At 61.5% G+C, this 26,014-nt stretch overlaps 1 protein-coding gene across 16 annotated transcripts in view; it reads right to left on the bottom strand.

Moving 5' to 3' along the window:
* MAD1L1 (mitotic arrest deficient 1 like 1) overlaps window positions 1–26,014 on the bottom strand; it is a 315,585-nt gene that overhangs the window by 205,305 nt on the left and 84,266 nt on the right. The gene's annotated exons all lie outside the window — the stretch shown is intronic.

Raw genomic sequence — 26,014 nt, 5'->3', positions numbered from 1 at the left:
CCAGGCTGGACCCCCCGCCGACACTGACAGCCAGGCTGCGATCTCCAGGAAGAGGTGAGGAGACGGGAAAGGGCAAGACGCCGCTTCGGGGGCTGGGGACCGTCTGCTTCTTGACCTGGGAGCTGGTTACACTGTTCACGGGAGATTTGTGCTTTTCTTATATACGCTACCGTTTTTCGTTTTAAGTTAGGACAACAACACTTAATGCCTCAAACTGAAAAATAGTTAAAAAACTGATTACAAAAATTTTTGTAAAATATAACGTCTCTTGACTTTTTTTAAAGGAAGTTTTTTCTACCTTTTTCATGCCCACCCTTCCTTTAACTGCAGACCACGTGGGTCCGCGTGCTCCCGGAGACAGAGGGGCATCGGTCACTCGCGAAAGCAAAGGCAACACGATGAGCGCTGACTGGGGAGATGTGAGTGGCGCCAGTCGTCACTAAAACAACTCGGACGCATGGCGGGGAGGCCTGACAGGGTGAGGACACAGGTTCCGGGGCTCAGGGAGGCACGCACGTGCACGAGCCAGCCCGGCAGGGGAGGGGAGCGGGGAGGGGGGCACCTGCAGAAGCCACAGCGTCCGTGGACATGCAAGCAGGCGGACAGGGGGCACGTACAGCACATTCAGGGGGAGCACCCGGCACAGTACGGGGTGCAGGGTCTCCCCCGGGGAAGGCTGTGCTTCCCTGAGGAGGGGGAGAGAGCGTGTCGTGACATCGCCTTGGAGGGCACAGAAACGAGGAAGCAGGCGCCACTCACGACAAGCGTGTGGTCCCCACCTGGACGAGGAGGACGGCCTCCAAGAGACTGGCCCATCAAAAGGCTGTCCTAGTCGGCCACAACCAGGCTTCCCAGGAGGAAAAGGAAGCCTTTCCCTCGTGTGGTGGGTCAGGTGCAAACCCAGTCCCTCTTGAGCATGTGGGCTGTGGCCGTCCACCCCACAGCGTCCCCACCTGTGGGCTAATGCAGGAGATCTGGTTCCCGGGCACTTGCAACCCCATGGCTGAACGTGAACCTGACCTCTGGTTTTCACTCCCCAGCGCCCGTGTCTTTTCCCGCACTGCTCTGCACCAGGTTTTGCATTTTTCTGCTGCCCTCCTGGGATGCCCACTTCTGCTTTGCTCACCACGTGCAGGAGGCAAGGGGGCCGAGGCGACATCATGGAGTTCCTCAGCAGACGACACAAGGGCCCAGGCCAGGGTCACCAAGATGCAGCCTCCGTGGCAGAGGACTGTGGTGCCGGGAGAACCTTCTCGTGCCTGTTTCAGGCAGACTGGTCAACTCAAGCCCCTCCAAGGAACCCAACAACGGACCCCAGGGCATGGGCTGGCTCAGGCTGCACCACCCAGCGCCACTGAACCCAAGGCTGGGCTGAGGACACAGAGTAGGGGCAACTCGTGTGGGTCAGAACGTGGGCTCCAGTCCCAACTCCCACCCCCACCCACCCCTGAGTGGCTGAGCAGCTCAGGACGAGGGTCTTCACTCCCCACCTCGGTCTCCTTGGCCCGCTACGGGGTCCCTCCGTTATGCCGGAAGTAAGACCAGCGATGTGAATGAGGGCTGGGCACAGAGGCGTGACCAGCAACAGAAGTCACCACTGACGCAGAGACCCACTCTCAAACCCGCACGGTGGGCCAGCACTCGATCCCAGGCAGCGGCCCCCCGTGCCTCAGTTTCCCCCTTCCTACACACGGGGTGTCTGATGACCTCGGACACGGTCAGCTGCCACACACACCAGCAACACAAGACCACGCCGAGCACGCAGCGCCTCTGGGGATGCAGGGAGGCCCGAGGGACAAGGACCCCGTCAAGGCCCTGGTAGAGCAGGCCCCTGGCTGCACAGCTCTGCCTTCTCGGGTCACCCTTAGTCCGAAGACACACCTCACTCAGCTCCACCTCAGAAGACTCCAGGACGGCCTCAGGGTCTGGGGTGACGTGGGCGCAGGCCTCCGCAAGAAGCCCCCAGCGTGGCCCCATCAATCAGGCTCCACCCCCAGAAGTGCTCCGTCCACACTGGTCTAGTCCTTGCGGAAGGCAGGACGGAGCTGGCGTCCACCTAGCGAGAACGCACCAGCTCGGAGCAGGCGGAAGACGGGGCTGCAGGGAGGGAGGCCAGGCCCACAGCGTGGCAGAATGCAAGGGCCGCCTGACGAAAGCCGGCTGCATACAGCAGCCGTGACCGCAGCCTGGGAGGAGGCCGGGCACACGGCAGCATGCCCTCGTGTGTGCACGCAGTCCTAGCCGGTTTGCGGGCGAGGGGCGTGAGCGACGCTGAGGAACACACAGCGTGCAGCAGTGCGGACGGTACGTGCCCGCGGGGCTCCAGGCCGTGGAGACACACGGGCCAAGGGGACCCTGTACCTCACCCAGCGGCTACGCGAGCAGTGAGAGAGCAACAGAGAGAGACAGCAGGTGCTGCAGGCCCGGAGGCCGCACAGGAGACGGTGGAGGTGGGGGGACGACACGGTCCGGGGCCGGGCAGGACTCCGGAAACAAGGCATCTGGAGTTCAGCAAGTTCCAGCCGGAGCCAGGGCGACTTTCCCACCCCGGCCTGAGACGCCCACCTGCCCACAGCACAGCTGGGAACGCCGGCCCTGTCCCCACGGAACTCATCAGCAAGGGCGGCCGTCCCCACGGCGGCTCGCCCTGCCTCGGCTTCATCAGTATTCAGCAGCACTCCGCTCCCCTTCTTTTGTGCTGCAGAGATAAGCGGCATTTCTAATCTCTGCCATCTCCCAGCTGCAAATATTCAAGCGTTCCTTTCTTTTTATTTAAAAAGTAAAAACTCATTTTAGATTTGCAAGACAGACAGCTACCCGTCTCCACCGTACTAACAACCTGCTGCCCAGAAGCCAGGCAGGAGTGGAGAGTGGAGAGTGTGCATCAGGGTGGAAGGAATCAAAGCCCCAGGAACCTGAACCAGAAGATCCACCTCTTCAAAATCCTCCAAACACGTTCAGGGCCTCCCTGCCTCGAGCTGGGAACCAGCTCAGCCATCACTTCCTGCTGGCAGCCCTGAGGACCAGGCCAGAGACCCTGAGGGGTACACACTCCGCAAACAACCCTCCCAGAGGGCCCACCCGGCCGCAAGGCCAAGACGCAGGCGGTCCCGGTGCCCGCGGAGCTCAAGAGGAGGGCTGGGTCCTCACGGGCTCACGTTCCACACGCGGCACTACCGCTGGCTGGGGGCTTCCCCTCTGACCATACACAGCCTAGAACCCTGGGGCGGGGGTGGGCACGAGCGTCCCATAACCACCTGTCAAGAGCCTGGGATGAAGAGAAAGCAAATGCCGGGCGCAGGCTGAGGTTCCAGGCCCACAGCCAGCGGCCCGGCGCGCCCCTGACGGAGACTGGCTGGGAAACAGGGAGCGGGCCAACAAAGCCCACCTGAACGCTGTCCGGGTTCCTGTTTCCTCCCGAAAGCCCATGCGAGAAAGCAGCAGCTTTGTGGATTCCGGCATTTTGGCAGGAACGAGATTGAAAAGACTGTCTCAGCTGCGCACGTCTGAGAACAAAGAGCCTGCTTCCTGAGCGCGATAAATGCGCTCAGGGTCCTGCTCTGAGCCCCGCCGACCCAGGACTGCCAGCTCCCAAGACCCCCACGCACGCGCACCCACAGGTGGCCAGAGCCTGGCGCTGGCGCTCCCGCACACAGGAAGCAGGGGAGAAGCGTGGCGAGCCAAGCCTGGACCCCAGGCAATGACCACTAACCTCATCCTGGCAACTCGTCCTGCTACCTTCATCTTCAGTAGCTGCGAGGCATGGACGAGTTGGAGGATGGGAGTGGAGTGCCCCCGCCCCTGCCCGCAGAGAGCCCTCGAGGCGCAAGAGCCTTCGAGCATCTCTCCCTCAAGGTCACCTCCACTCTGCACACATGCCTGACAAGTTGACATGGGTGTTAAAATTTTACCATTTACGTAACGGCTCAGTTATTAACAGAGTCTCATTTGCACGTGTCAGAGGAAGAGAAAAATCACCTAATTAACCACTTTCCCCATCAGCAAAAGGAAGGGAGTTGTGCTGCCAATTTGTTTCCAACTCCTCTCTCCCACCCTCTGAATCCGCTCCCTTTAATCAGAGAAGATTTACAATCCTCTGCCATGCGGGACGGGGAAGGCTCCCCTTCCAATTATGGGCGTCTTAAGTAGCCAACTTGAACAGTGTTGTTCTAAGCTCAGAGCCTGCCACCAAGGGGAGGCCCACGTCCACAGCGCCCAGCAGATGCAGACGCCTCTGCTCCCGAAGGACACTGGGCCCTGGAGGCCATTCGGAGGCCGAGAGCACTGGGCCGGAGTGAGACCAAGAACAACGAGGACACTCTGTCCCACCAGCTGACCCAAGTGAGCAGCTGTTGCTGGGCTGTGCGCTCCGCAAACAGGCGCACGCAGCCCCGAGCCAGCACAGGGCCTCACGCACGCTCCGTAAACACTCGGATGGCACGAGGAAATGCAGCGCACTCCATGGCGCGGTGCAGGCAGCAGAAGGAGCAAAGGCCTCGCTCACCCAAAGCCTTGCATCTGTGGTGTGGGCCTCTCAGAGCCCCTGAGCCCTCCTCCGTGGCACACGAGTAAGAGTCCGCTGCCACAAACAGGCTGCGGTGAGGGCGCGGGAGAGAACCAAGCCCTGCAGCTGCACCTGCCACCACCAGCCAGTGCACTGTGCGTCTAGACCACCCCGAGGCCCACCCCCAAAGACGGTGCGGCGCTCTCTCCTCCTCCCTCGAGAAGGTACGCTGCAGAACAGGCTGGGTGGATGGGGTGCTGCCCCTTCTCAGGACATCAGCCCTACATCCTAAGGAGAGCAAGGACAAGACCCTGGGGTCACACTCCAGCCCCCATGCACACAGCCATCCAGGACCCCATCGTGCAAGCCTGCCCTTGGCCTCGTTCTCTCCCACCCACGTGCTCCCTCGGCCAGAGACACCCCCCCCCACCGATGGGGAACTCCTATTTGTGCCCCAGGCCTCATTGTCAAGGACACCCACTTCTGCGGGGGGCCTCCCCTGACAACCCCCAGCCAGCCAAGGCAGGTCTCCCTTCTCTCTCGCATCGTGTTCTGGGCTAGCCACCCCCAGAGCCATGATGGTGCAAGTGGCTCCTTGCCAGATGACCAAGTCCATGGGGCCTGCTCCCGGGACAGCAAATGGCGCCCAACAACGCTCCATGACGGTGCTCCCGTCTCGGAGAGTAAATGCAGGAGCAAGGGAGTGGGGGGTGGAAAGCAGAGATAAAGCTCCCTGGAATGCCACCCTCCCTGGATCACCATCTGACAGAGGCGGGCCCTTGGCAATCGGGCACAGCCCACCACCCAGCACGTGTGGAAGGTGCAGACCGAGCTTCAGGGCTCCGGGACTCCACAGGCAGCAGAAAACTCCCCCTAGGTCCCAGGAGGACTGCTGGTTAGAGAAAGGGAGGGCAGGGCCCACCCAAAGCAGCCTGCTGCGCGGCACAGCAGACCCAACAGCGGAACAGGAGTCCCTCGGTGGCAGCCCGAGGCAGACGCCAGTCCCAGACAGTGCGCTGGACTCTGGGAACACAGGGGAGAGAGCACGAGACGGGGGAGCCACCAGGCACTCGAGTCCTGATCACAAGCTGCAAAACAGCCCCCCAGGCCTCGGAGAAAAGGCCCCCAAGAACCCAGCAGAAAACGAAATATTTAGCCAGTGTCTGAACACCACCCATGAAGAGAAGACGTGTTGCTTCAGCTGCCTCGAGCAGAAGCATCTCCAGTCAGATGAGTGATGACCAGAGCCCCCTCCCTCAGGAACCGGCCGCACGCCCACGCGGGCCAGGGCCAGGGCAGAGAAGGTAACAGCAGGCCTCGCCCGGCCCTCTCGGACGGGAGCCATCAGAGGCAACTGGAGGACAGCCCAGGGACGCTGTGGCCCGCAGAGACCGCGGCTTTCCATCCTGGATCCACACGTCAAACACACCACCGCCTGCAGGAGGCGGCGCTCCCAGGAGAGGGGTCTAGAGGAAGGACGGAATTTCGGCAGCAAGGACAGCCACACAACATGCTTTTATGGACCAAGTTCCCCTGAAGCCAGCTCTTCCGTTTAAATGAATTTACTCCTCGTTAAATTCTTAACCTGGAAACATAACTGTCTGATACTTACATGCTTCATCCTGACACCCCAAATGCCTTCTCTGTGGACGAGAGCACCACCAAACCCCACTGTAATCACCCAACCCAGGTGAACCTGCTTTGCACGGCACATCCATCACCCAGCCCCACTGCGGGGTCTTGCGTGGCGTGGGGGGTTGGCCTGCCTCCACTGCCCACCTGTGAGGCAAACGTCCACATCAGATGCCCGCAAGCCTGGACCCCAGGCAATGACCACTAGCCTCATCCTGGCAACTCGTCCTGCTACCTTCATCTTCAGTAGCTGCGAGGCATGGACGAGTTGGAGGATGGGAGTGGAGTGCCCCCGCCCCTGCCCGCAGAGAGCCCTCGAGGCGCAAGAGCCTTCGAGCATCTCTCCCTCAAGGTCACCTCCACTCTGCACACATGCCTGACAAGTTGGGGCTGGGTAGTGGACGGTTCCTGGAGTCCGGGTAAGGGACACGCCCCTGCCCAATACTAAAACACAGCGAGACTGACTTACACTCAGTGCGTTTCCAGCCCGAGATGGGGCCCCGCCCGAGCCACCCAAGGAGAGTCCCTGCCTGTCCAGGGCCAGATGTGGGCGCAAGGGACTGGCAGCCTTCCCACAGCCGTCTGATGGGGAGACGTGCTTTGCCACCACGGCCCAGGACAGCCTTCTCCCTAAGACGACAACACGGGCACGTCTCCCTTGGGGAACGTCCCCAGCAAACAAGGAGGGCTGGTCCCTGATGCCGGGCAGCAAGGGATGTGAAGACAACAAAAGTACAAGGGCCAATCTAACTGAGGGGTCACGGAAGGCAGTGCCGAAGGGAGCACAGGGTGTCCTGAAGGGCAGAGGATCTGGGTGACCTCAGGGAGCAGCCCGAGAGAGGGGAGCCCAGCCAGGGACAGCGGGGTCAGAGCGGGGTTCCGATGTCACAGAGACTAAGGGGCCGCCAGAGCGCACACAGGGCTCCCTCTGGAGAAGGGGTGTGGGGACACAGCAGCAGCAGGGGGCGGGGGGCGGTCCAGGTGACAGGACGAGGTTTCGACCAAGCTCGGGGGGGGGGGAATGCAGGGAAACCTATGCTGCCCTGAGGCCCATGCACCGGCCACGAACCAGGAGGGGGCACAGAGCGGCTACACCCTGAAGAGAAGGACTGAGGACAAGATGAAGCCCTTTCTCCCTCCCCACGATGGCCGGTCGGTCTTGCAAAGGCAGGCCTGGACCTCCCAGTTGCACGCCAGAAAGGAACCACTCTCCAGACCAGTCTCAAGAAGAGTCTCATCCATCTTGACTCGGTGTCACTGCTGAACCCCACACTCCTGTCCGGTCGCACTGGCCCCCCAGCTCAGCCCGCCTCGGGGTCAGAGGCCCGCCACGCAGCGCAGCGGGCGGCGGCTGGCTGGCCCTTCTCTCCTCCTGCCCTGCTCCCCCTTCCCCAGCTCCCTCCCAGTGCTCCGGAACACAAGAGAGGGCAGAGAGCCCACAAAGGCTGTCCCCTCCTACCACGAACATTCCAGTGTCGCAGCCTCCCAGGTGCAGTGGACCCCGGAGCGGACCCTCGCCCTGCACGGGGGCCACCACATACATCTGCCGACACGCCAACCAATTTCCCTCTGCCTGGGGGTGGCGACTGCACCCTTAGCTCTGAAGCAACTGGCAGTCCGCTTCTCCGCTGGATCAGTACCCTTGGGGGATACAAGACAAGCCCGGGCCTCTCCCTCTACGGGGTCGACGACAGGCTCCCAGGAAAAACGCGTCACACTGCCTCCCGCCCGGCATGTGTCCACCTGTCCATCCATTTCTTTCCATTCCCAGAGCTCCTGGCTCACTTAGCCACTCTCCCTGCTCAACGCCTCAGGGCGCTGTCCACCCAGCCTCACAGCCCTGCCCCTGGGGACACCAGCCCCTGGGGACACCTGCCCGGCTCTCTGTCCTCTCTGGAGGCCATCGCTCTGACCTAGTTCAAGCACTGGGGACAAAACACTCTGTTCCTCTGTTGGGGACGGAGAGGGACAGGCAGACGCACGGCACAGGACACACTGTCCCAAGGAAACTCCTCCTCCTCAGCCCTCCCACAGTCCTTGACCCTAAGAACCCTGAGGACAGCAAGGCTGGGGTGCGAGGTGGGCACAGCAGGTCTGCCAGGTTGTCTGGGATGTGGAAGCCTTTGTTTGCATCCTGTAGGGCCTCAGCCTAAAAGAGAAAGCCTCGACTGAACCTCTTTTTGGAGTTAACAAAGCACTATGGGTGACCCCACACTACCAGATGGGTGTGGACCACGGATCCCCGAAGCCAAGGCCTGGCTCAGACCCAGCCAGGCCCCAGCGGGATGCTACCGTGGCCCAGGTTATCGGTGGAGACCCTCAGGCCTGACCTGCACCGGCTGGGGGTCAGACCCTGGGGACGCACAGGGACGCCAGGATGGATCTGCCCCATCTGTGGACTAAAGCAAGCCAGCCGAGGGCTGCCGCGGTGAGCTCTCAGAGGAGTCTGCACAGGGACCCTGTGGAGGGCAGGCACTCCGCGCCCTCCATCAGTGCTCAGCGCCCAGCAGCCCCACCCGAACGGCCAGGAAGGTACGGTGAAGCAGGGCACCAGGAGCCCAGCGCTGTAGCCAAGCTGCGGGCCCGGCCCATCCCCAGGGAGGCTGCCACAGGCCCCGAGCGATGGGGAATGGTCAGACCCCCTCGGGGTGTGTGGGGCGGGAGGGCCAGGTCAGAGGCCAGGAGTCCCGGACAGACAGGAGGTCTGGGGGCAGCGTGGGCTGACTCCTGAGGCCCCCTGCTCACCACAGGGGCCTCCACTATTCCCCATCCCAAGAAATTGTGCCTTTGCAGGCCAATCTTCATGCAGAAACTAATCAAGGCATTCTGCACTTTTGATCTTTAAATGGCTGCCCTTCACTATGGCCAACAAGGCGCTGGGGCCAAGGCGATGCCCCCCCCCCCCCCCCGCCCACACCTGCCACTTCCCGAACCGCCCGTGGCCGCCTATCCTCTCCTTCCCACCTTCCGGGCTCTGCCCACCCTGTGGGGGACCCTCCACTGAGCAGTGCTGAAAGAAGGGAGCACTGCCTTCTTCTCTCCCTGCAGAGGGTTGGCACCCCGGACCTGTCCCGCTTGCTGGCAACACCCACCCACGGGTGATGGGCCCTGCCCAAGACAAGCTGAACGACTCTCGTCGTCGGCACCGAGTGCAACAGCGTCTTGGGATGAGACTCAGGAAGGCAACTTCAGGAGGCGCAGATCAGCACCGAGTCCCCCGCGCTTCCGCTTGAGACTGCCAGACAGGGCTCGGCTGCCACGGACGGGGACACCACGGAGCAGAGCGGCAGGCAGCTCCTCACGGGCACCGACATGCCGGGACCCGAGGCTCTGCCCGACACCCCAGCGCTCTGCCGCCCAGGGCTCTCAACCCCAGACACGCATCAAAGCTGCCACCCCAGGCGTGGACACAGCGCCTGCGTGCCTGTCGCTGGTCACTGCTGCCCCAGGCTGACTTCGCCGGACAATACCCAGAGCCCCGCAGCACAGAGCACCCAGGCCCACGGCGAGCAGGGGGCACAGCAACCTTCAAGACGCCCTGCCCGGCCACCTAGAGCAGAGAGGACAAGGCTCCTCACAGGGGTTCAGAATATACCTATTTTGAAATGTGATGACCAAAAACCCCAAAATGGGTCACTTTTAAATAACACTGAATGGTTGGCGCCTGGGTGGCTCAGTTGGTTAAGCGACTGCCTTCGGCTCAGGTCGTGATCCTGGAGTCCCGGGATCGAGTCCCACATCGGGCTCCCTGCTCAGCAGGGAGTCTGCTTCTCCCTCTGACCCTCCCCTTCTCATGTGCTCTCTCTCTTTCTCATTCTCGCTCTCTCAAATAAATAAATAAATAAATTTAAAAAATAAAAAATAAAACACTGAATGGAGAGTTTCATTACATATGGTTACGTTTCCGTTAAAACAGAACAAACTCAGGGGTCCTATCAAACCCGTTCCGGTGGGATTCGTGTCCGCTGTAATCGGGCATTCAGGCTCCAACTCATTAACGTAGCAGGCTTAATTGGCATTTCATGCGGGCATTGTGCCTCTGAAATGAGCAAGGTGTAATTATGGTAAAAAGAGCTCTCTGCCGGTTAGCTGTGCATTCATGTCTTTCCCGGCCTCCAAAGAAGCACAGATGTTCCACTGGAGGACAGAGAGGAAGATGAGCGGCTTTCAAATGACTCCTTTTTAGTCTAAAACTTTATTTAAAATAAAAAGTTATTTAAGTGAAATTTACGACACAGTGTCTCCTCCCTTTGTCTTGCTTGCTGTAGGGCATTAACTTTCAAAAGCTGGTTCCGCATAATTTGATTTTTCATTTTCCAATGAACATCTGTGTTTAGGTCCAAGAAGCTCTTTGTTTAAACATACAGAGCCTAGAAAGGGTCTGAACAAAGCTTTCCTCTGTCAACACTTGATTACCAGGAAGGCCTGCTTTTCAGAGAGACCCAGGGGTTGGCAGGTTGGGGGAGGCTTGTGCTGGCTCGCGTTTTTTCGAGTTGGTAGGAAATTTCCCTCTTTTCAGAGCAGAGACAACAGAGGCGCTCCAGTCGCTGCCTGCTTGGGCTCGATGCTTCCTCCCACGGTGCAGACCGCGCAGCAGGAGGGGGGCCGCCAGAGGGGACCCTCAGTCTCCAGGCAGAAGCAGACTCTCCTCCTTCAGTGGCTTGTGTCCCCCCAGAGAGGGGGCCTCCGCAGGGCCATCCCTGGACTCCCCGCACCCACCCCTCAGCTCAGAGCCCCCACGACGACGGGCCTGCCTCTGGAGACCCCAGACAGAGCCCTTGAAGGCGGGACCCCAGCTCTGTCCTGAACTGGAGCAGGCCCTCGAATGTCGTTTCTTGCTCTGTCAATGTGGACAGTACCTGAGCTAGGCTGTCACGAGGCCGCTGGAGGCACCCCCAGAATCAGGTGCAGAAAACGGATGTTACGAGCATCAACATGAGTAAAGTGTGCACTGGGCCGCACGTTGAGCCCCACATGAGTCAAGCCCCACCAAGACCCTCAGAAGTGGGGGGTCCCAGCAGCTGTGTGGGAACTCACGAGCCTGGGCGGCACGGGGGCGACGGACCTGCAGTGCTGTTCCTCGCTGTCTGTGCACGGGAGTAAGCCGCATCCTTCTGGACACCGACACCCCGCGTCCTGGCGAACGTGGGAAGTTTAGCACAGAGCTCACTGCCGCAGTGTGGGTGTAAATAGTTTGCAACACTTCTGTGTTTTTATAGCGCTATATTTAGAAACCTCTAAATAAAACCCACGGAGAGTGTTGCAATAATATACATTTTTTAAACTCACTAATTGAATGTTGCCATTACAAGTGCTATTTTGGACCATCTGCTAAATATGTAATTTAGGAATTAAGATTCATATCTTACAGGATACGCTAATTATTCCTCTGAATGCATCCGGGAACTTTCTGAACACACACGAGAAGTCCCGGGTGAGCAACAGCAGTGCCCGGTACTCCGCGGCACGGGGTCCAGGCCCAGCACGGCCACAGAGCCACCGGCGCCAGGGACAGAAGGGCAGTGAGCGTCACGGGCAACACCGTCCAGTCCCAGACGTGCCCTGTTCTGGGACATCCCCATGTTAAACCAAAGCCTTTCTCATAAGGCTTTTTTTTTCTTTTTTAACATTTTATTTATTTATTTGAGAGAGAGAGAATGAGAGACAGAGAGCAAGAGAGGGAGGAGGGTCAGAGGGAGAAGCAGACCCCCCGCCGAGCAGGGAGCCCGATGCGGGACTCAATCCCGGGACTCCAGGATCATGACCTGAGCCGAAGGCAGCCAGCCGCTCAACCGACTGAGCCACCCAGGCGCCCTCTCGTAAGGCTTCTTGACCAGGCACAGCGTGTAAAACGCCCACCTCCATCCACAGAAAATAGTGCCTCAAAAAACCCTAAGACCTGCTCTGGCTGCCAGAGCGCACGTTAGTGGCCGCGTCGCACCCGGGGCTCCAGCACACAGCAGGTGCGCCCACGGTAAGTGACAGACACCGTCCGCACCCCGGGGTGCAGCGTCCTGCCGTCCCACCCAAACGTGAGGCAGACCACACGGCGGCTCTGAGAGACCGGGAGCACCAGAACCGTCACCTCCTTTCATGCGGCGCTCTACTTCTAGTAACACAGTCCAGGAAGGAGTTTACTTCTGACATCACGACACCTCATGAATCGCTCCGCATTACGTAGACCATGGCGCAGCAGTTGAGGCCCCCTCCTCCGTTCTCACTGTAGACAGCGGTTTGGTCTCAAAGGTCGCTCTTCTGTCCCAAATAAAATTCACCGTGCTGAAGGATGCCCTGTTTCAGGCTATTCTGATACTTCAGGGTTCCTCCACTGCTATCGTGGACCCATAACTACTGTGGATCAAGACCTCCACGTCACCAGCCCGGGCAAAGACGTCCGAGGACACGCCCGCAACAGAGATGCTCGGTGCACTTCACCCAGTCCCCAGAAGGCTCAGCAAGTCCCTGATATCCTTCTCTCTCCCACTCCCTGGCACCCTGTGCACAACTGAGGGATAAAAACCCAATCGGGAAACAGTGAAGTATAAAAAGCAGAGAAATTTTTCATATGAAGTCCCTATGGCACAAGGAGGCTAAGTTGCTGCAGGGAAAGTAAGTGAAAAACAAGAGGAGCCAAGTGGAGACAGCACCAGGGAGGGACCTCAGCCTGAGTGGCCACCGCACACCACATGCACCCCAGCCACGCAGCGAGGCTGGGGCGGCCATCCCGAAGGGGAAGGTCCAGCCGTCGCCCACGGGCAAGCCAGCCAGCCAGAGGGAGAGCCGGTGGGTGCTGGCAGGTGCATCCAGATGCAACGGTGCACTCTCGAGCCCGGGATGCTTGGCGCCTGGTGTAGGCTCCAGCAAGGAGCCGTGCCCCGGAAGAGAGGGGCGCAGCAGCCCCTCCAGTCCTCAGAGAACTGAAATAAATGGCCCTGCAGGCGGAGAGAGGGGAAGATGAATGAGCACGGAGCCTCCGGAGTGATGACAAGAAGAGGAAACACAGTCAAACGGTGAGGGAAGTCGGAGGGAGGAGACAGGATCCACTGAATGCACTCAGGAAGGCCGTACAAGCCCCGTCCCCAGGAACAGAAGGATCTGCACGGGAAGCCGGCGCCGACAGGGCTGCAAGGGGAGATGCCAGGTGGCCCAGGAGCAAGTGTCTGAGCTGGGTGGGGGCTGGGGGGTCGCAGGCTGTGAACCCCCCGTGCACCATCCACACCCCAACAACAGCGGCTGGGATCAAACAAGTGTCAAGACCAAGGGCAGGCAGGACGCGCGCGACTGCGTGCTCACACACGGCCAGCAAACGCAGACCAGGGTGGCGGTTACTTGAGTTAAATGTATGATGCGAGCCAGCCATCCTGCTGCACATACCCAGTCCTGAGAAATGACTGGTGTTTATGTCGCCCCTTCTAGCCACTTCTTTCCATTTCACCAAAAACCAAGGCAATGGGGACGCCTGGGTGGCTCAGTCGGTTAAGCGTCTGACTTGATCCCCAGGGTCCTGGGATCGAGCCCCACATCGGGCTCCCTGCTCACAGGGGAGCCTGCTTCTCCCTCTCCCTCTGCCTGATGCTCTGCCTACCTGTGCTCTCTCTCTCTCTGTCAAATAAATAAATAAAATCTTAAAAAAAATACAAAGCCCCAAAGGCATCCTCCCACTGACAGGAACAAACTAGGGCCCAAGCGCACAGCAGACCACCACCGCTCAGCCCCAAGGACCAGCCACAGCACCGGCGATTCTACACACATTCTGAGAAGGGAAAGAAGCCAGGCCCAGAGGACCACACCCGGTTCCATTCCGTTCATAGGGCACTCGGGGAACGGCAAAACTGGAGGGGCAGAACACGGGCATCTGTTCTTCATCAAAAGGAGCCAGAGCTCCTTGGGAAAGTGGCTGATGCCCAAAAAGGCCAGTACATACGCATACCAGGGAGCCAGCCTCAGCCCGGCCTACCCCCGTCCCGGAATGACCTGGACCCTGGCCAGAGGACAGAGCCAGGCCCCGTCCCAGAACCTGACCTGCAGCCAACACACAGGGCGCAGTCGTGGCCCCCGCTCCGACCTGCACGCACTGAAAGCCGGGCCTCCTCACTGCCTCTCTCCCTCCTCACATGCGTGGCTCTCACCGTGTACACTCCGGGACTGGAGGCCCCCCTCACTGCTCTGTCATGTGCCTTTCTCCCAGGCCAGCGCTGCAGAAACCATCCCTGCCACCAGACCCCGCCAGCCCAGGCTTCCGGGACCGCATGACGGACGCGTCCCTCTCAGCCCCACTCACGCTCTCCCTTCCCTCAAAGGGTTTGTGCTTCCAGCCACCCCGCCACTCCCCAGTCAGCCTCGATGTCCTGGGTGTGGGCACTGCCCAGAACCATCCTTCTGGAGGCCGCACCGTCCCAGACTGGGCATTTCCCTTCCAAAATCACCGTCAGACCCCACAGGCTAAGGAAGCACGCCCACACGCCGTCTGGCAGTCCACTGCTGTGTGCACCCCAGCATCTTTCTGCAAGAGGACGCTTCCCTTTCACACATGCTCCTTGTCTCCCCTCCACGCTCCGTGCAGACCAGGCAGACAAGTCCCGGCTCGAGACCCCAGATTCCCCACATGAGCAGCCGGCCACTAAGGCTGCTCTCCAAATCCCGGCCCCCATGACCAGAGGCGGCACGGAAGAGCCCTGGGTTCCCAGGACCCCCACCAGGTGCTGCGCCCAAAGGGCGGGGGTGCCCACCGGCGGTGCCCGCAGCTTCTGCCGTGCTTCACGCGTCTGAAGTTTCTCCTGCTTCCCCTCCCCATCGTCCCCCTCCCCTTCTTCAAGAGGAGAAGCTCCCAGCCCAGAGGCTGTGTGCCCCTGCAGCATTGGGCCCACCTCCCGCCCGTCCTGACAGAAGTCCTCGTGACGCCCGGACATGAGGCCAGGGATGCCCCCTCCCGCGGGACACTGTAGGCAGGGGGTCACAGACCACACACTCGTATTAACTGGGGCAGAGCTGGAAGATGCCACCCAAAGGGACTCTCTGATTCACGAACCCGGGCTCTGTCACCATCGGCCCCAGCCAACAGCTCCCTTGGGTGCTTGGACCTTGTGGGAAGGGCACAAACCCAAGCTCCAGCCCATACACAGAAGTCAGCTGCAGAGGGTCAAGGGAAGGACGAGGGGTTGGAGATTGGGGAGGTGCTCTCAGTGGAGAGACAATGTACCCCAAAACCCAGGGTGCTGAATGGGGAGGGGAGCCCTGCGCCGGATGCTGGAGACCGTGGCCTCTCCCCGGGAACATCCACCCTGTCTGCTGCCCGGAGCCGCCTGCTGTCAGACGTTCCCTGGCCTGGCCACTTGGCCGCTGCTGGCCTGGAACCGCTGTCCTAGGGTTACGGGCCTTCGTTTCGACCCTGAGCTGGCGCGGCCCCTCGCTGCCCCTGGGCCAGCTTCCGCACACGGGGATGGGGCGTCTGTGTAGCTTACCCCTGTGGCCAGGGCGCGACGGACAGGTTCATGAACATCCACAGCTCTGCCCCGCTCTCCTGCCGAGCGCGCTGTGTCCCTACAGAAGGGCCATCCCCGAGAGCTGCACTCAGCACGCCTCTCTTCACTCCACCTCCTCCTGGGAGGATCCCGGCTGTCCCCATCAATGTCCTGGGCAGGCGAGCCCCAAATCACTCTCCACCCCTACGTCTAATGCCAACCTGGCCCCTCCCATTCCCACCGGGCCTCGCTCCTGAAAGGCCACAGGGGCACCTCCAATTTGCACACACCCAAATTGAGCCCAAAGCCTTTGGACTCCTGTTCCTCCTCCCGAGTTCTTCAGGTTAGCGGGTCTAACCACATGAGCTCAAACCAGATGTGCGCGAGCCTCCCGGCTCTCTCTGCCTTCTCCCCCAGCACCGCACTCCCGGCCTGGCCCCGTCCGTCACCGAACCTCTGAGTCCATTTCCTTACAGCCCGTCTGCTCCTCAAACAGCCACCTCTCTCCCACCCCAACAGCCCACCCTGTGTGTTATACCAAATAATACCTTGCAATAAAGTAGAGTTCGGATCACATCATTTCCCTCCCCACCCACCCCTGCACACCCCGGCTCGGCGCTCCACGCCCGACGAGACCAGCGCTCACAAGCTGCCGCAAGCACCAGGAGCTGCGTCTGCCCTCCCTTTGTTTCCCCAACAACACAAAGCCAAGGCTTTTTAAAACATTATAATTATCTTGGCACATCGTTCCAGGAGATTTGTAAACATGAGCATGTGCCGGAGACGGCAGAGGGAGGGGAGGGACAAAGGTGGAGAAGAACGGCACCTCGAAACCACATGGCGTGGAAGCATCCAGAGCAGAAGCTGCAGGCCAGGGAGACACCGCCTCCTGACTTCTCCCGGGCCAGAGAGCGGACAGCATGGCCCTGGTGTGTGTGGCCTCTGAGGACAGAGCAAGGACGGACGGGTCTTCCTTCCCTCGCCCAACACCACCCACAGCGACCGTGCACACAGATGGGTGATGGAGCCCAGCAAGGGGACCGAGTGGCCTCTGGCACAGATCTCAAGATCGACGGAGACGCCCATGGAGCGCAGACCCGCACCGGACGCACTCACAGGAGCGTGCAGCCACAGAACACGGCCCTGAGACAGGCGCCAATAGCCCGGCCCTGGCGCAACGTGGGGAGACCGGACACGTGCTGACTGCGGGGCTCCTGGCCAAGTGGGACGCTCCAGGCTGCAGGCTCCAGAGGGCAGGGACCCGACGGCGCGGGGAGGTCCTGGCCAGCTCATCCCCATGACTTCATCAGCAACCTGGGCTTTCACGTTTCGTGCAGGCGCTGGGAACAGCTGAGGACGGGCCCGGGGAGCCCAAGAGAGCTGCGCTTGCTCCTGGCCGGCCAGGGCCAAGGGCCCCACGGGCAGCTGTGAGATCTGTGAAGAGCGACACGCCGTCACTCCGTCCGGCTCGGCCAAGGAGCACTCACCCTCCTGCCTGGGCTCCCGGCCTGCACAGGTTCACGGCAGGAAGCCCATTAGCAGATTCACTTATCTTCCTGCTTCTCGGGGCAAGCCCTGTGAGTGCAGCATGCAAGGGCCAGGCAGAGGACGCCGCTGCAGTCAGGGGAGCCCTGGAACCACACCTGCAGGGGGCCGGAGGGCCGCCAGCAGCAGCCGCCGCACCAGAGCCCGCCCGTGGCCCGTCACACGACCCCTCCCTGGCCGCCCGTGAGCTCCGTGAAGCCCTACCCCCGTCAGGAGCCGCCTGCCTGGCACTGGCCAACGCTACAGGGACACACGGACCTGCGCAGACACACAGACAGAGCAGACAGAGCAGAGACAGGCAGGGAGGGACACAGACACATACACAGATAAGAGCGGAGGAAAAACTGCAGAAAAACATTCCAAGTTGTTAACAGCGACTGCCCTGGAGGGTGAGCCTGGGGGGTAGGTGGCCAGAGGCCTACAGGGGATGAGAAGTCATTTCCAGTTTCTCGCTAAGGAACTCACGAGAAACAGCAACATACAAATGTCTCACTGCAGCCCAGTCCTGGGGGCAGCGGACGCAAGGGGCCGTTTGCGGCCCCGCCTCATGTGACTGCGGGCGGTCTCTCTGCAGCCCCGAGCCGTCAGGACGAGGTCAGAGCTCCCGCGAGCACAGGGCCTCCTCCGTGCTCCCCACCCACGCGGCCGCAGGGGCCGAGAGAAGGGAAGCTGTGCGGCTGGGCCTCAACCTTGACGGGGGCAGGGCACATCGCATACAGCTTCCTACAAATTCAGAGCTGCCCCCAGACGACCCGTCCGCTCCCTAGTTTTCATTCCTCGAGTGTAAGTAGTATCCCACTTACAAATCCACCCACCCCATCCCGAACCACAAACCAGGCAGAGACGCACTCACGCCCGCTCCCGTCAGCCGAGAGCGGGCAGAGATACAGCCCGGGCGTCCAGAGGAGGCGGCTCGTCCCTGGGGCAGTGGCAGCAGCACCCTGTCCGCGAGCCTCCGTTGGGGGGCGGTCAGGGCAGGCAGCGGGGGGCCTACATGCACTGCAGTCACAGCTGGCAAAGGACAGGCGGAACCTACACGCAGAGACGCAGGCTCCAGAGCCTCCCATCCGTCCCCCGAGAGGCTGCTGCAGGGGACAGCTACTGTTCTGTCCCCAGCACTTCCTGCTCCCTCCTGTCCCCGTGGGACTGTCTGTCCGTCGCGCCCTGGCCACAGGGGTAAGCTACACAGACGCCCCATCCCCGTGTGCGGAAGCTGGCCCAGGGGCAGCGAGGGGCCGCGCCAGCTCAGGGTCGAAACGAAGGCCTGTAACCCTAGGACAGCGGTTCCAGGCCAGCAGCGGCCAAGTGGCCAGGCCAGGGAACGTCTGACAGCAGGCGGCTCCGGGCAGCAGACAGGGTGGAGAAGCACTAGTTCTGCGGCTGAGGCCAACACCCATCTTCCAGCCACTCGCGGAGGTGACATGCATGCATTTACCTAGGCTGGTCCCAGGGGGGCTTCCTTCTCTTAGGACGAACTAACCCACCCGGTGGTCCCAGGACTCTGGGCCTGAGCTGCACTTGCAGCCAGCAGCGTCCGGCCCCTCAAGGACACACACCGGGGACAGACATCCGACCCAGGGGAGGCAGCAGCCTGAACAGGGCGACAAATCCAAGTGAGAATTTATGGGGACACTTGGTGCTGGGAAGCTGGTCTTGAGGTAATTAAGCCTATTTCAGAGTGGGTTTGGCAGGAGGTGCCAAATCAATAGATCCCCCCCCAGCCGCGTGTCCCTGCAGGTAAAGAATCAATCAGGCAAACGCTCCCAATCTGTTCCCGCTGAGCCAAGAAGCAAAGCTGTTTACCATTCATGCCCAGAAATGAATAAATAAAGCCACCACCGCTAGTCAGCACCCTCTGTTTCTCTGCCAAAGCTTTTTAGTTACTTCGAGAAAGCCGGCGTCCCTGCGTGGTCCTCCATTAAAGCACAGACAGACGCAGACAGTCGTGCGCACGACGTTGGGGGCGGAGGGGGGGGGCGGCGGGCAGCAGCTCAGTCCAGGCGTGGCCACTGCCCGACCCCGTTTCCCACAACTTCTCCGCGGGGAAGACAGGAGAGAGCTCGCGCAGCTGCATGGCTCGGGCACCGTCGGCGGCCCCGCCTCAACCCTGCACTCACGCAAGAGTCACGTCTTCTCTCGGTGCTGGGCAGGCCCCCGTGGCACACAGGCAAGCATGGGGGGCCCTGTCTGGGTCCAGGAACCCCAGTCTGGAGGGAAGCAGCCTTCCTTTGTCCAAGAGCAGCGGTGGCCCCAGGAGGAGTGACGGCAGGACTGTGTCTGGGGCAGCAGGGGCCTCCCCTGCGGGGGGTGTTTCAGCCGGGACCCCAGGACGCGGGAGGGGCTGGAGCTGGGGGTAGCGAGCAGGAGCACCACCTGGCCCGGACCGCAGGCCGCACACACCAGGGCCAGGCTGGTGGCGATGGGGACGGCCGCGGTGAAGGCTCCAGCACGGCACGAGACCAGGTCACAGCAGTGACTGGACCGGGAAATGAAGCCAGCCAGGCACCCAGCTACCCACCTCACGTGATTTAGCACCCCAACTGTCCAACGGCCCCAAGAGGTGCCAGAGATGCCCGCCTCTCACAGGTGAGGGACCCACAGGCCAAGCCCAGCACTGGGCACTCGCGGGCAGCAGGTGGTGGGCTCGGTCCCCAGACCCAGACCTTGGACCACAGAAGCTGCTCTAACTGCTGGGGGGTCATCCCAATAGCAGGAGCGGAAGCAACCGCACCTTCAGAAGTCCGCCCACCCCCCGCCCCCCGGGAGGGCTGTTTGGAGGCTCAGGGGAGGCCAGGCCCCCAGGGTGCGGCCTGAAGGCGGGGGCGTGCAAGGGGAAGGGAGAGGTGGGCGGCTGAGAGGGGCCAGGCGGGGCCAGGCACATGCCAGCTGCTGGCGCCCCCCAAGGACTCGCAGAGCACAGGGCAGAGACCGGCTGGGGAGAAGGCCGGCCACGCCCGTGTCGCCCCCTGGAGTCCTCGTCTCCATCCCCCACCCCACGTATCCACCCAGAGGCACTTCAGCAGGTGACGACGCCTTCCCCCAGCCGGTTAAACAAGACACCCTGCGTTTTCGGGACGGGATTCCCAACACGCAGCTTACACCACCCTGCACTCATCCGTCCTGGTCAGAGGCGGCGGCCGTCTGGCTCCCTCGGCTCCTGGCTGGCGAGCGGCAGGTGAAAGGCCCCTCCGAGCCTCCACACGGGACAGGACGACGCGCCCCAGCCCTCTCACCCGGACGGGAGGCTGCAAGTCCTCCAGACGTCGTTTCAAGGCTGGGCACGGCTCCTGCCTCGGTTTCCATCCACTGGCCTCCTGGAGTCTTTCACTGGCAGCTCTTACAATAAACCAAGGAGATAATATCAAGAAGGAGTCCTGACATTTGTCCAGGCTGAAGATCTCGGGAAGACACCCCCGAACAAGTCAGCTCAAAGCATCTGTTTGAAAGTGAGCCAGCACTCAGCTTCTAGGAGGCGGCCAATTAGCACCGAGCCCGCTGTCCGTCCGCCTGCTGACGTTTGTGGTTCTATAGATGAGAAAGGCCAGTGGCGGCCCGCCAACCCTTTCAAGGGGACGATGCTCCTGTGCTGTTCCCACCCGGGCGGGAGGAGAGGGACCGGGGCCTCCCGCGTGGACCGTCGTGGAGGGGCACAGCCTCCCCTGCCCTGGCCCAGAGTGCATGGAAGTAAGGGCTTCACATGTGGCCCACTGACCAAAAACTCCCACAAAGCAACTCACAGAGGATCCCAGTTCCCTGAACCAAAAATAAAGACCAGACGTAAAAGCAATCATGACCGGGAAGCTTCAAACTTCCATTTCGAATAAATGAAAACCCAGGCCCTGCCAGACACACAAAGGGGAGCAGAGTCCCGTCCACCGAGCACACACACGAGGACACCCTCCTGGCAAGGCAGGGCGAGGGCGGGCGCGGGGGGCGGCGGTTCTCACACAGCAGGCCCAGTAAACGTGCTCTGAGCACTCACTCAGAATGAGGACGGAGAGCAGCCACGGGCCACTGCCCCCGGTGTGGACACTCTGCAGCTCTGTCGTGCGGGGCACACGGCCGCACAGCCCTGCTCTGAAAAGCCAGGCGTGAGGACTGGCTGCCATGGTCACTCCCAGGGTTTGCAAACGGCACGCTGAGTGGGTTCCTCCGGCACGAAGTCGTAACACGCGCACTCGCCAGCCCCACGGGGAACACCGGGCCCCGTCAAGGCAGGCATCCAGCAAGGGTGTCACAGGCCATGGAGACGGGGCTGCCCACCTCCGGTTCAGACTTCACTAGAAACCACAGACCTCACAATAAATCACCCGACTTCACATTGCCGGGCGACCTGGCTGATAAATCGTGTTCCTGTGCATCCAACAGGGCATTTCAGACCAATGGCGAGTTAAAACTGGGGATGTGTAATAAAGCAGTCCATCTGAGTAATGATGCACGCGTCACAAAGGCAAGCCCGGGGGAAGAACACACATAAGTGGGACCAGGGCGGCTGCGGCCCGGCTCAAGGGTCTCTCGCCGGTGCTCCCGTGGGAGCGGCCACCCCTTGTGCTGCCCGCAATGTTGGCCACGCGTGGGTCCCTCGTCCCAGCAGGTATCTGCTCCGCGCTGACGTGAGTGGGCTCCTGGCCCTGGGTCCCGTGCGGGAATACCTAGAAGACGTGCCCACAACTCGGCATCACAGGCCACGGAGATGGGGCTCCGGGAGCGCGGAAGGGAGGCCCCCGTCCAGCCACATGCAGAGGAGAGCAGCAGGAAGGAAGGACTGAGGGCAGACCAGCGGGACGCAGCTGGGCTCTGACGGGGAGCACGGCACAGAGGCCAGCAAGCTGTGGCCAGGCGCTGACCCAGGACACCTTCTAGGTGGGCAGGCCCCATGGGCTGCGAGGTGAGCAGAGAGGAGGAAGCCGGGCCAGGGCGGTCCCCGGGCAGCAAGCGCAGGCCCAGGACCGTGTCTAGCTGAGGGAACGTGGCAGCCCCAGAGAGGAGCTGGGGAAGGAGGAGGAGCCCTGCAGCCCTCCGCGAGAGAGGTCAGAGGCCCATGACGGACAGCCCCTGTCCACAGCAGTGCATCCCCCAAGCCCGCGGCACCCTGGGGAGATGCCTGGACAACAGGCTGCCCACCGTGGTTCTCAGTGCCAGGCTCCCATGGTGCTGGGCCAGAGGAGCAGCAAAGTCTGGGGGTGCTGGGTCACCATGAATCCCACTGCCCTCACACACCCTGCTGGCACAGGGGACGGCGGTCCAGAGGACAGCACACAGCAAGGGCAGCCAGCCTGGGACCTGGAATGGACAGGCTCTAAGCCCCGGCTCTGCGACCTTGGGGTCTTAGCTCTGCGGCACCATGAGGAGGGTTCTGACCAATGCCTGCCCAACTCCTAACACAACGGGCCAACGACAAATAACTGCATTTTAATCACAGTCATCGGTTACAAGAATGCACTGAGGCCACTTTAAGTCACGGGATTCAGTATCTGGTCTGGGCCACAGCGCGGTGGCTGAGCATTCCCCGGATTGTTTCCAAATCAATTTGGTCTTCGTGAAGCCAGATGATTATTCCGTTCTGCACATATTCTTTAGATATCTCTGGTCCCAGACTAATTATTTTGCATTTCTGTCACTGAACTGCATTTGTCAGCAGCTAGCTCAACCACGTCCTGCAGCCGAGGGCCCTGCTCATCGCACCAAATGGCTCTGCTTAAAAACTGGCGGCATGCGTGCTCAGCTGTGGAGTCCCAGGGCCAGGCTGCTGTCTGGAATGTGGCACCAGTCACCCTCACGGTCAGGGGCTGGGAGGCAGAGAAGCTCGCGCCGTCATCAAGGACCAAGACGGTTCAAGTCCCATAAAACAATCCCTCATCAAGAGAGGATTCGCGGAAAGCAAAAACCATGAAGCCTGTTTCGAGGAAATGGCCGTTGGAAGTAGCTCGGGATAACCTGCTTCAGTGGTTACGGAAACCTCTCTGACGGGGGCATCAGATCAAGAGTCGGGCCTCGCGGGTCACGTCTGGGGCACGGCCAAGCTGGGAACAACAGGGAGTGGTTAAGCTCTGTCTGAGGGCACGCTGGGGGTCTGGCCTGCAGCCTGGGCCCACACGAGTTCGGGGCCCGGGGAGGGGCCAGTGTGTCTGGTCGGGTGGGCTGGGCCGCTCCTGGGGTTTCAGTGATGGGGCCGTCCAGTTCCGGGGGAGAGGGTCGCAGGACTGACACACGCACTGTCCCTGGCCTTGGGCAGAGAGTGCTGTGCCCATGGAGGCCCGCCTGTTGACTCGGGGCTGCTTCGATCCGGGGGGAGTGTAGCGGTGTCCTTTGCCCTCGGGCACCTGCTCTTCTGTCTCACGGCCCTGGGCTCGCCCCCTCCTCTGCCGGGACCGCGCTGTGAGCCCCCTGTGCCCGCCGACCCCGTCTATCTGCCCCAGTGATGGTGGTGCCGCGTCCGACAGGACCCTGGGGGTGGCTGTCAGCTGTGCAGTGGGCTGAGTGTGACACCCCCGGCGCCCCGGCAGCCTTTCCGTGGACCAGCTCGTTCGTGTGTGCAGAGACCTCCGTCTGTGTCTCCGACTGTGGGCAGAGTGAGCCGCCAGCCCCGTGCTGTGTCTGCTTTCTTGTCTTCCTCTGTCAGGGAGACGAGTGTGGCGGCCCGGCTGTCTCCGCAGACCGGTAGCTGCTTCCGGAGGCGCGGATGGCCGTGGATGCTTTGTTCTCCACGCGAGAGGAAGCCCCTCGGGCTTCCCGCCCTGGAGTCTTGCTGATCAGTCAGTGGCCCTGTCATCGGCAGGAGGCCAGTCAAGTGGCCACAGGAGCGGTGCTGTGGACCGGAGCCCCACGGACCCCTCGGAGGCAGAACGCACAGTGTCCCGCGGAGATCAGTCTGCGCTTCTCTAGCTGTTCCGGCGCGCCCAGGCTTCCGCCGAGGCTGGGCAGGCCCCGACTGGAAGCTCCGTCCTCCTCCGTCTGCTGCTTCTGAGGGAGAGACGATCCCACTCCCTGCTCTCGGCAGCTGTCGAGCCCAGTCCCCACTGGCTCTCGGCCTAGAGAGGAGACCAGAGTGCTGCCCGCCCACAAATCCAGTTTCACCCTCTGCGGCGGCCTCTCGTGTTGGCCTCCCCCGAAGGCTGCTGGGTTGGGGTGCTGTCCGCCTCTGCTCTGGCCCGGCCGCTCTGACAGCAGTTGGCACTCTCCTTATGACCTGAGACACCTCTGAATGACACACCTTTTGGAGCGGAGGCTGTGAGACTGCTTATCCCCCTCCCACTGGCACCTTCTGGATTCTGCCCTCACTCGCCCCAGATTTACCCGTGGCTGGCCCTCTGGGGGGTGCAGGTGGAGAAGGGAGGGTGCGTTCCAGCATGCGTGAGGGTGGAGTGGTTGCTGCCTCCAGGGACCTCGGTGGATGGTCCTCCTGCTCTGGCCCGGAGGGCAGGCTGTGGCCACACAGGGGCAGCAGGGCGTGGGAAGCCGCAGAAGGAGCTTGCTGTCCCGCGGGGGGTTGATCCCAGCAGCTGCCTGTGCTGCCCCGGAGTTTGGGGGACAGAGGGGCCCCGAGTCAACAGGCGGGCCTCCATGGGCACAGCACTCTCTGCCCAAGGCCAGGGACAGTGCGTGTGTCAGTCCTGCGACCCTCTCCCCCAGAACTGGACGGCCCCATCACTGAAACCCCAGGAGCGGCCCAGCCCACCCGACCAGACACACTGGCCCTCTCCTGCCCGCCACTGTTGCTGGGAGCTCGGACTAGACCACAGCTCCCCAGGGCGGACCCCGTCGACGGCCTGCCAGTGTCCACACGGCCAGCAGAGGCGGGCACAGGATGGGGTGCCGTAGACACTGACGGACGAAGGAGTATCAGGGACCACCGGCCGTGGCTACTCTCCCCGCTGCTGCCTGCGGAGCCCAGGACCTTCCCAGAGGGCGCAGACACACGGCGAGGACCGCTGAGGGGTCAGGGCAGGGGGCAAACCAAGAACACCCGGAGGCGTGACCCGCGGGGCAGCTCTCCCAGCTGTGGCCTCAGGGTGCCCCAGGGGGCCGCACGCGAACCACAGCACTCTCCTGGAGGACCGGGTCTCTTCAGGGGAAAACTAATCTCTGCATCTGTTTCACAGTTATCACTGAGACGTATTACAGAGTAAATTACAAACACATCACGGACATGTAAAATGAATCACGAAACTGCCACGAGACGTCCCGCTGGGGCGGCTCTCCCAGCTGACATGCCCAGCCCTCTGGGACGGGCAGCATCCAGGCGCCTCCCCGCAGCGGGGGCTCAGGGCTCACAGGGACAAGCCGCGATCCGGGCCATCGCCCAGCGGGAGCACCTGCTGTCTCCTCCAGCCCCCCAAACGCAGTCCATCGACAGGCGACTGTGCACTCTTGTCTGACCAAGGTGCATCCAGACTAAGAAGCAAGACTCTGCCCATGGACAGGACACAGGGAGGAGAGCCTGGGAAGCCCATCACCCTGAGCCACAAGGGCTGACACAGAGTGAGCCACCCCCTTCCCCGGGACTCCCCACTTTCCCAAAGAGGAGCTCGCACAGGTCTTTTCTCTCGCACTGCGCTGCGAGCTTCTGAAAGGGAAGACCACCCAGCCGGCCAGGTGCACGCACACAGCAGAGCCCATGCTGGGGCCAGCACGAGACGGCATTTCGGGAGGGCTCCACGGCAGTCCCGGCCCAAAGGCTTAAAAATGCAAGGGACCCGCACTCTGAGGGCTGGCAACACGTAATCCCCCGCATTGCTCTGGCTTTTCATGAGAGGCTATATTAAAAATGGCTTAAACATAATAAAATCTGTTACATTTATGGCAAAAAATATGGAAAGATAATAAAATTAGCAGAGCAGAGAAATGAGAGAATACTAAAAAACATCCTTGG

Source organism: Mirounga angustirostris, unplaced genomic scaffold, assembly GCF_029215605.1.
Source record: "Mirounga angustirostris isolate CCGP_5_RB_7025 unplaced genomic scaffold, mMirAng1.0.hap1 SCAF_5, whole genome shotgun sequence".
Taxonomy (NCBI): Eukaryota; Metazoa; Chordata; class Mammalia; order Carnivora; family Phocidae; genus Mirounga; species Mirounga angustirostris.
Note: the sequence above shows the minus strand (reverse complement) of the source record. Positions and strands in the feature narration are given on the sequence as shown.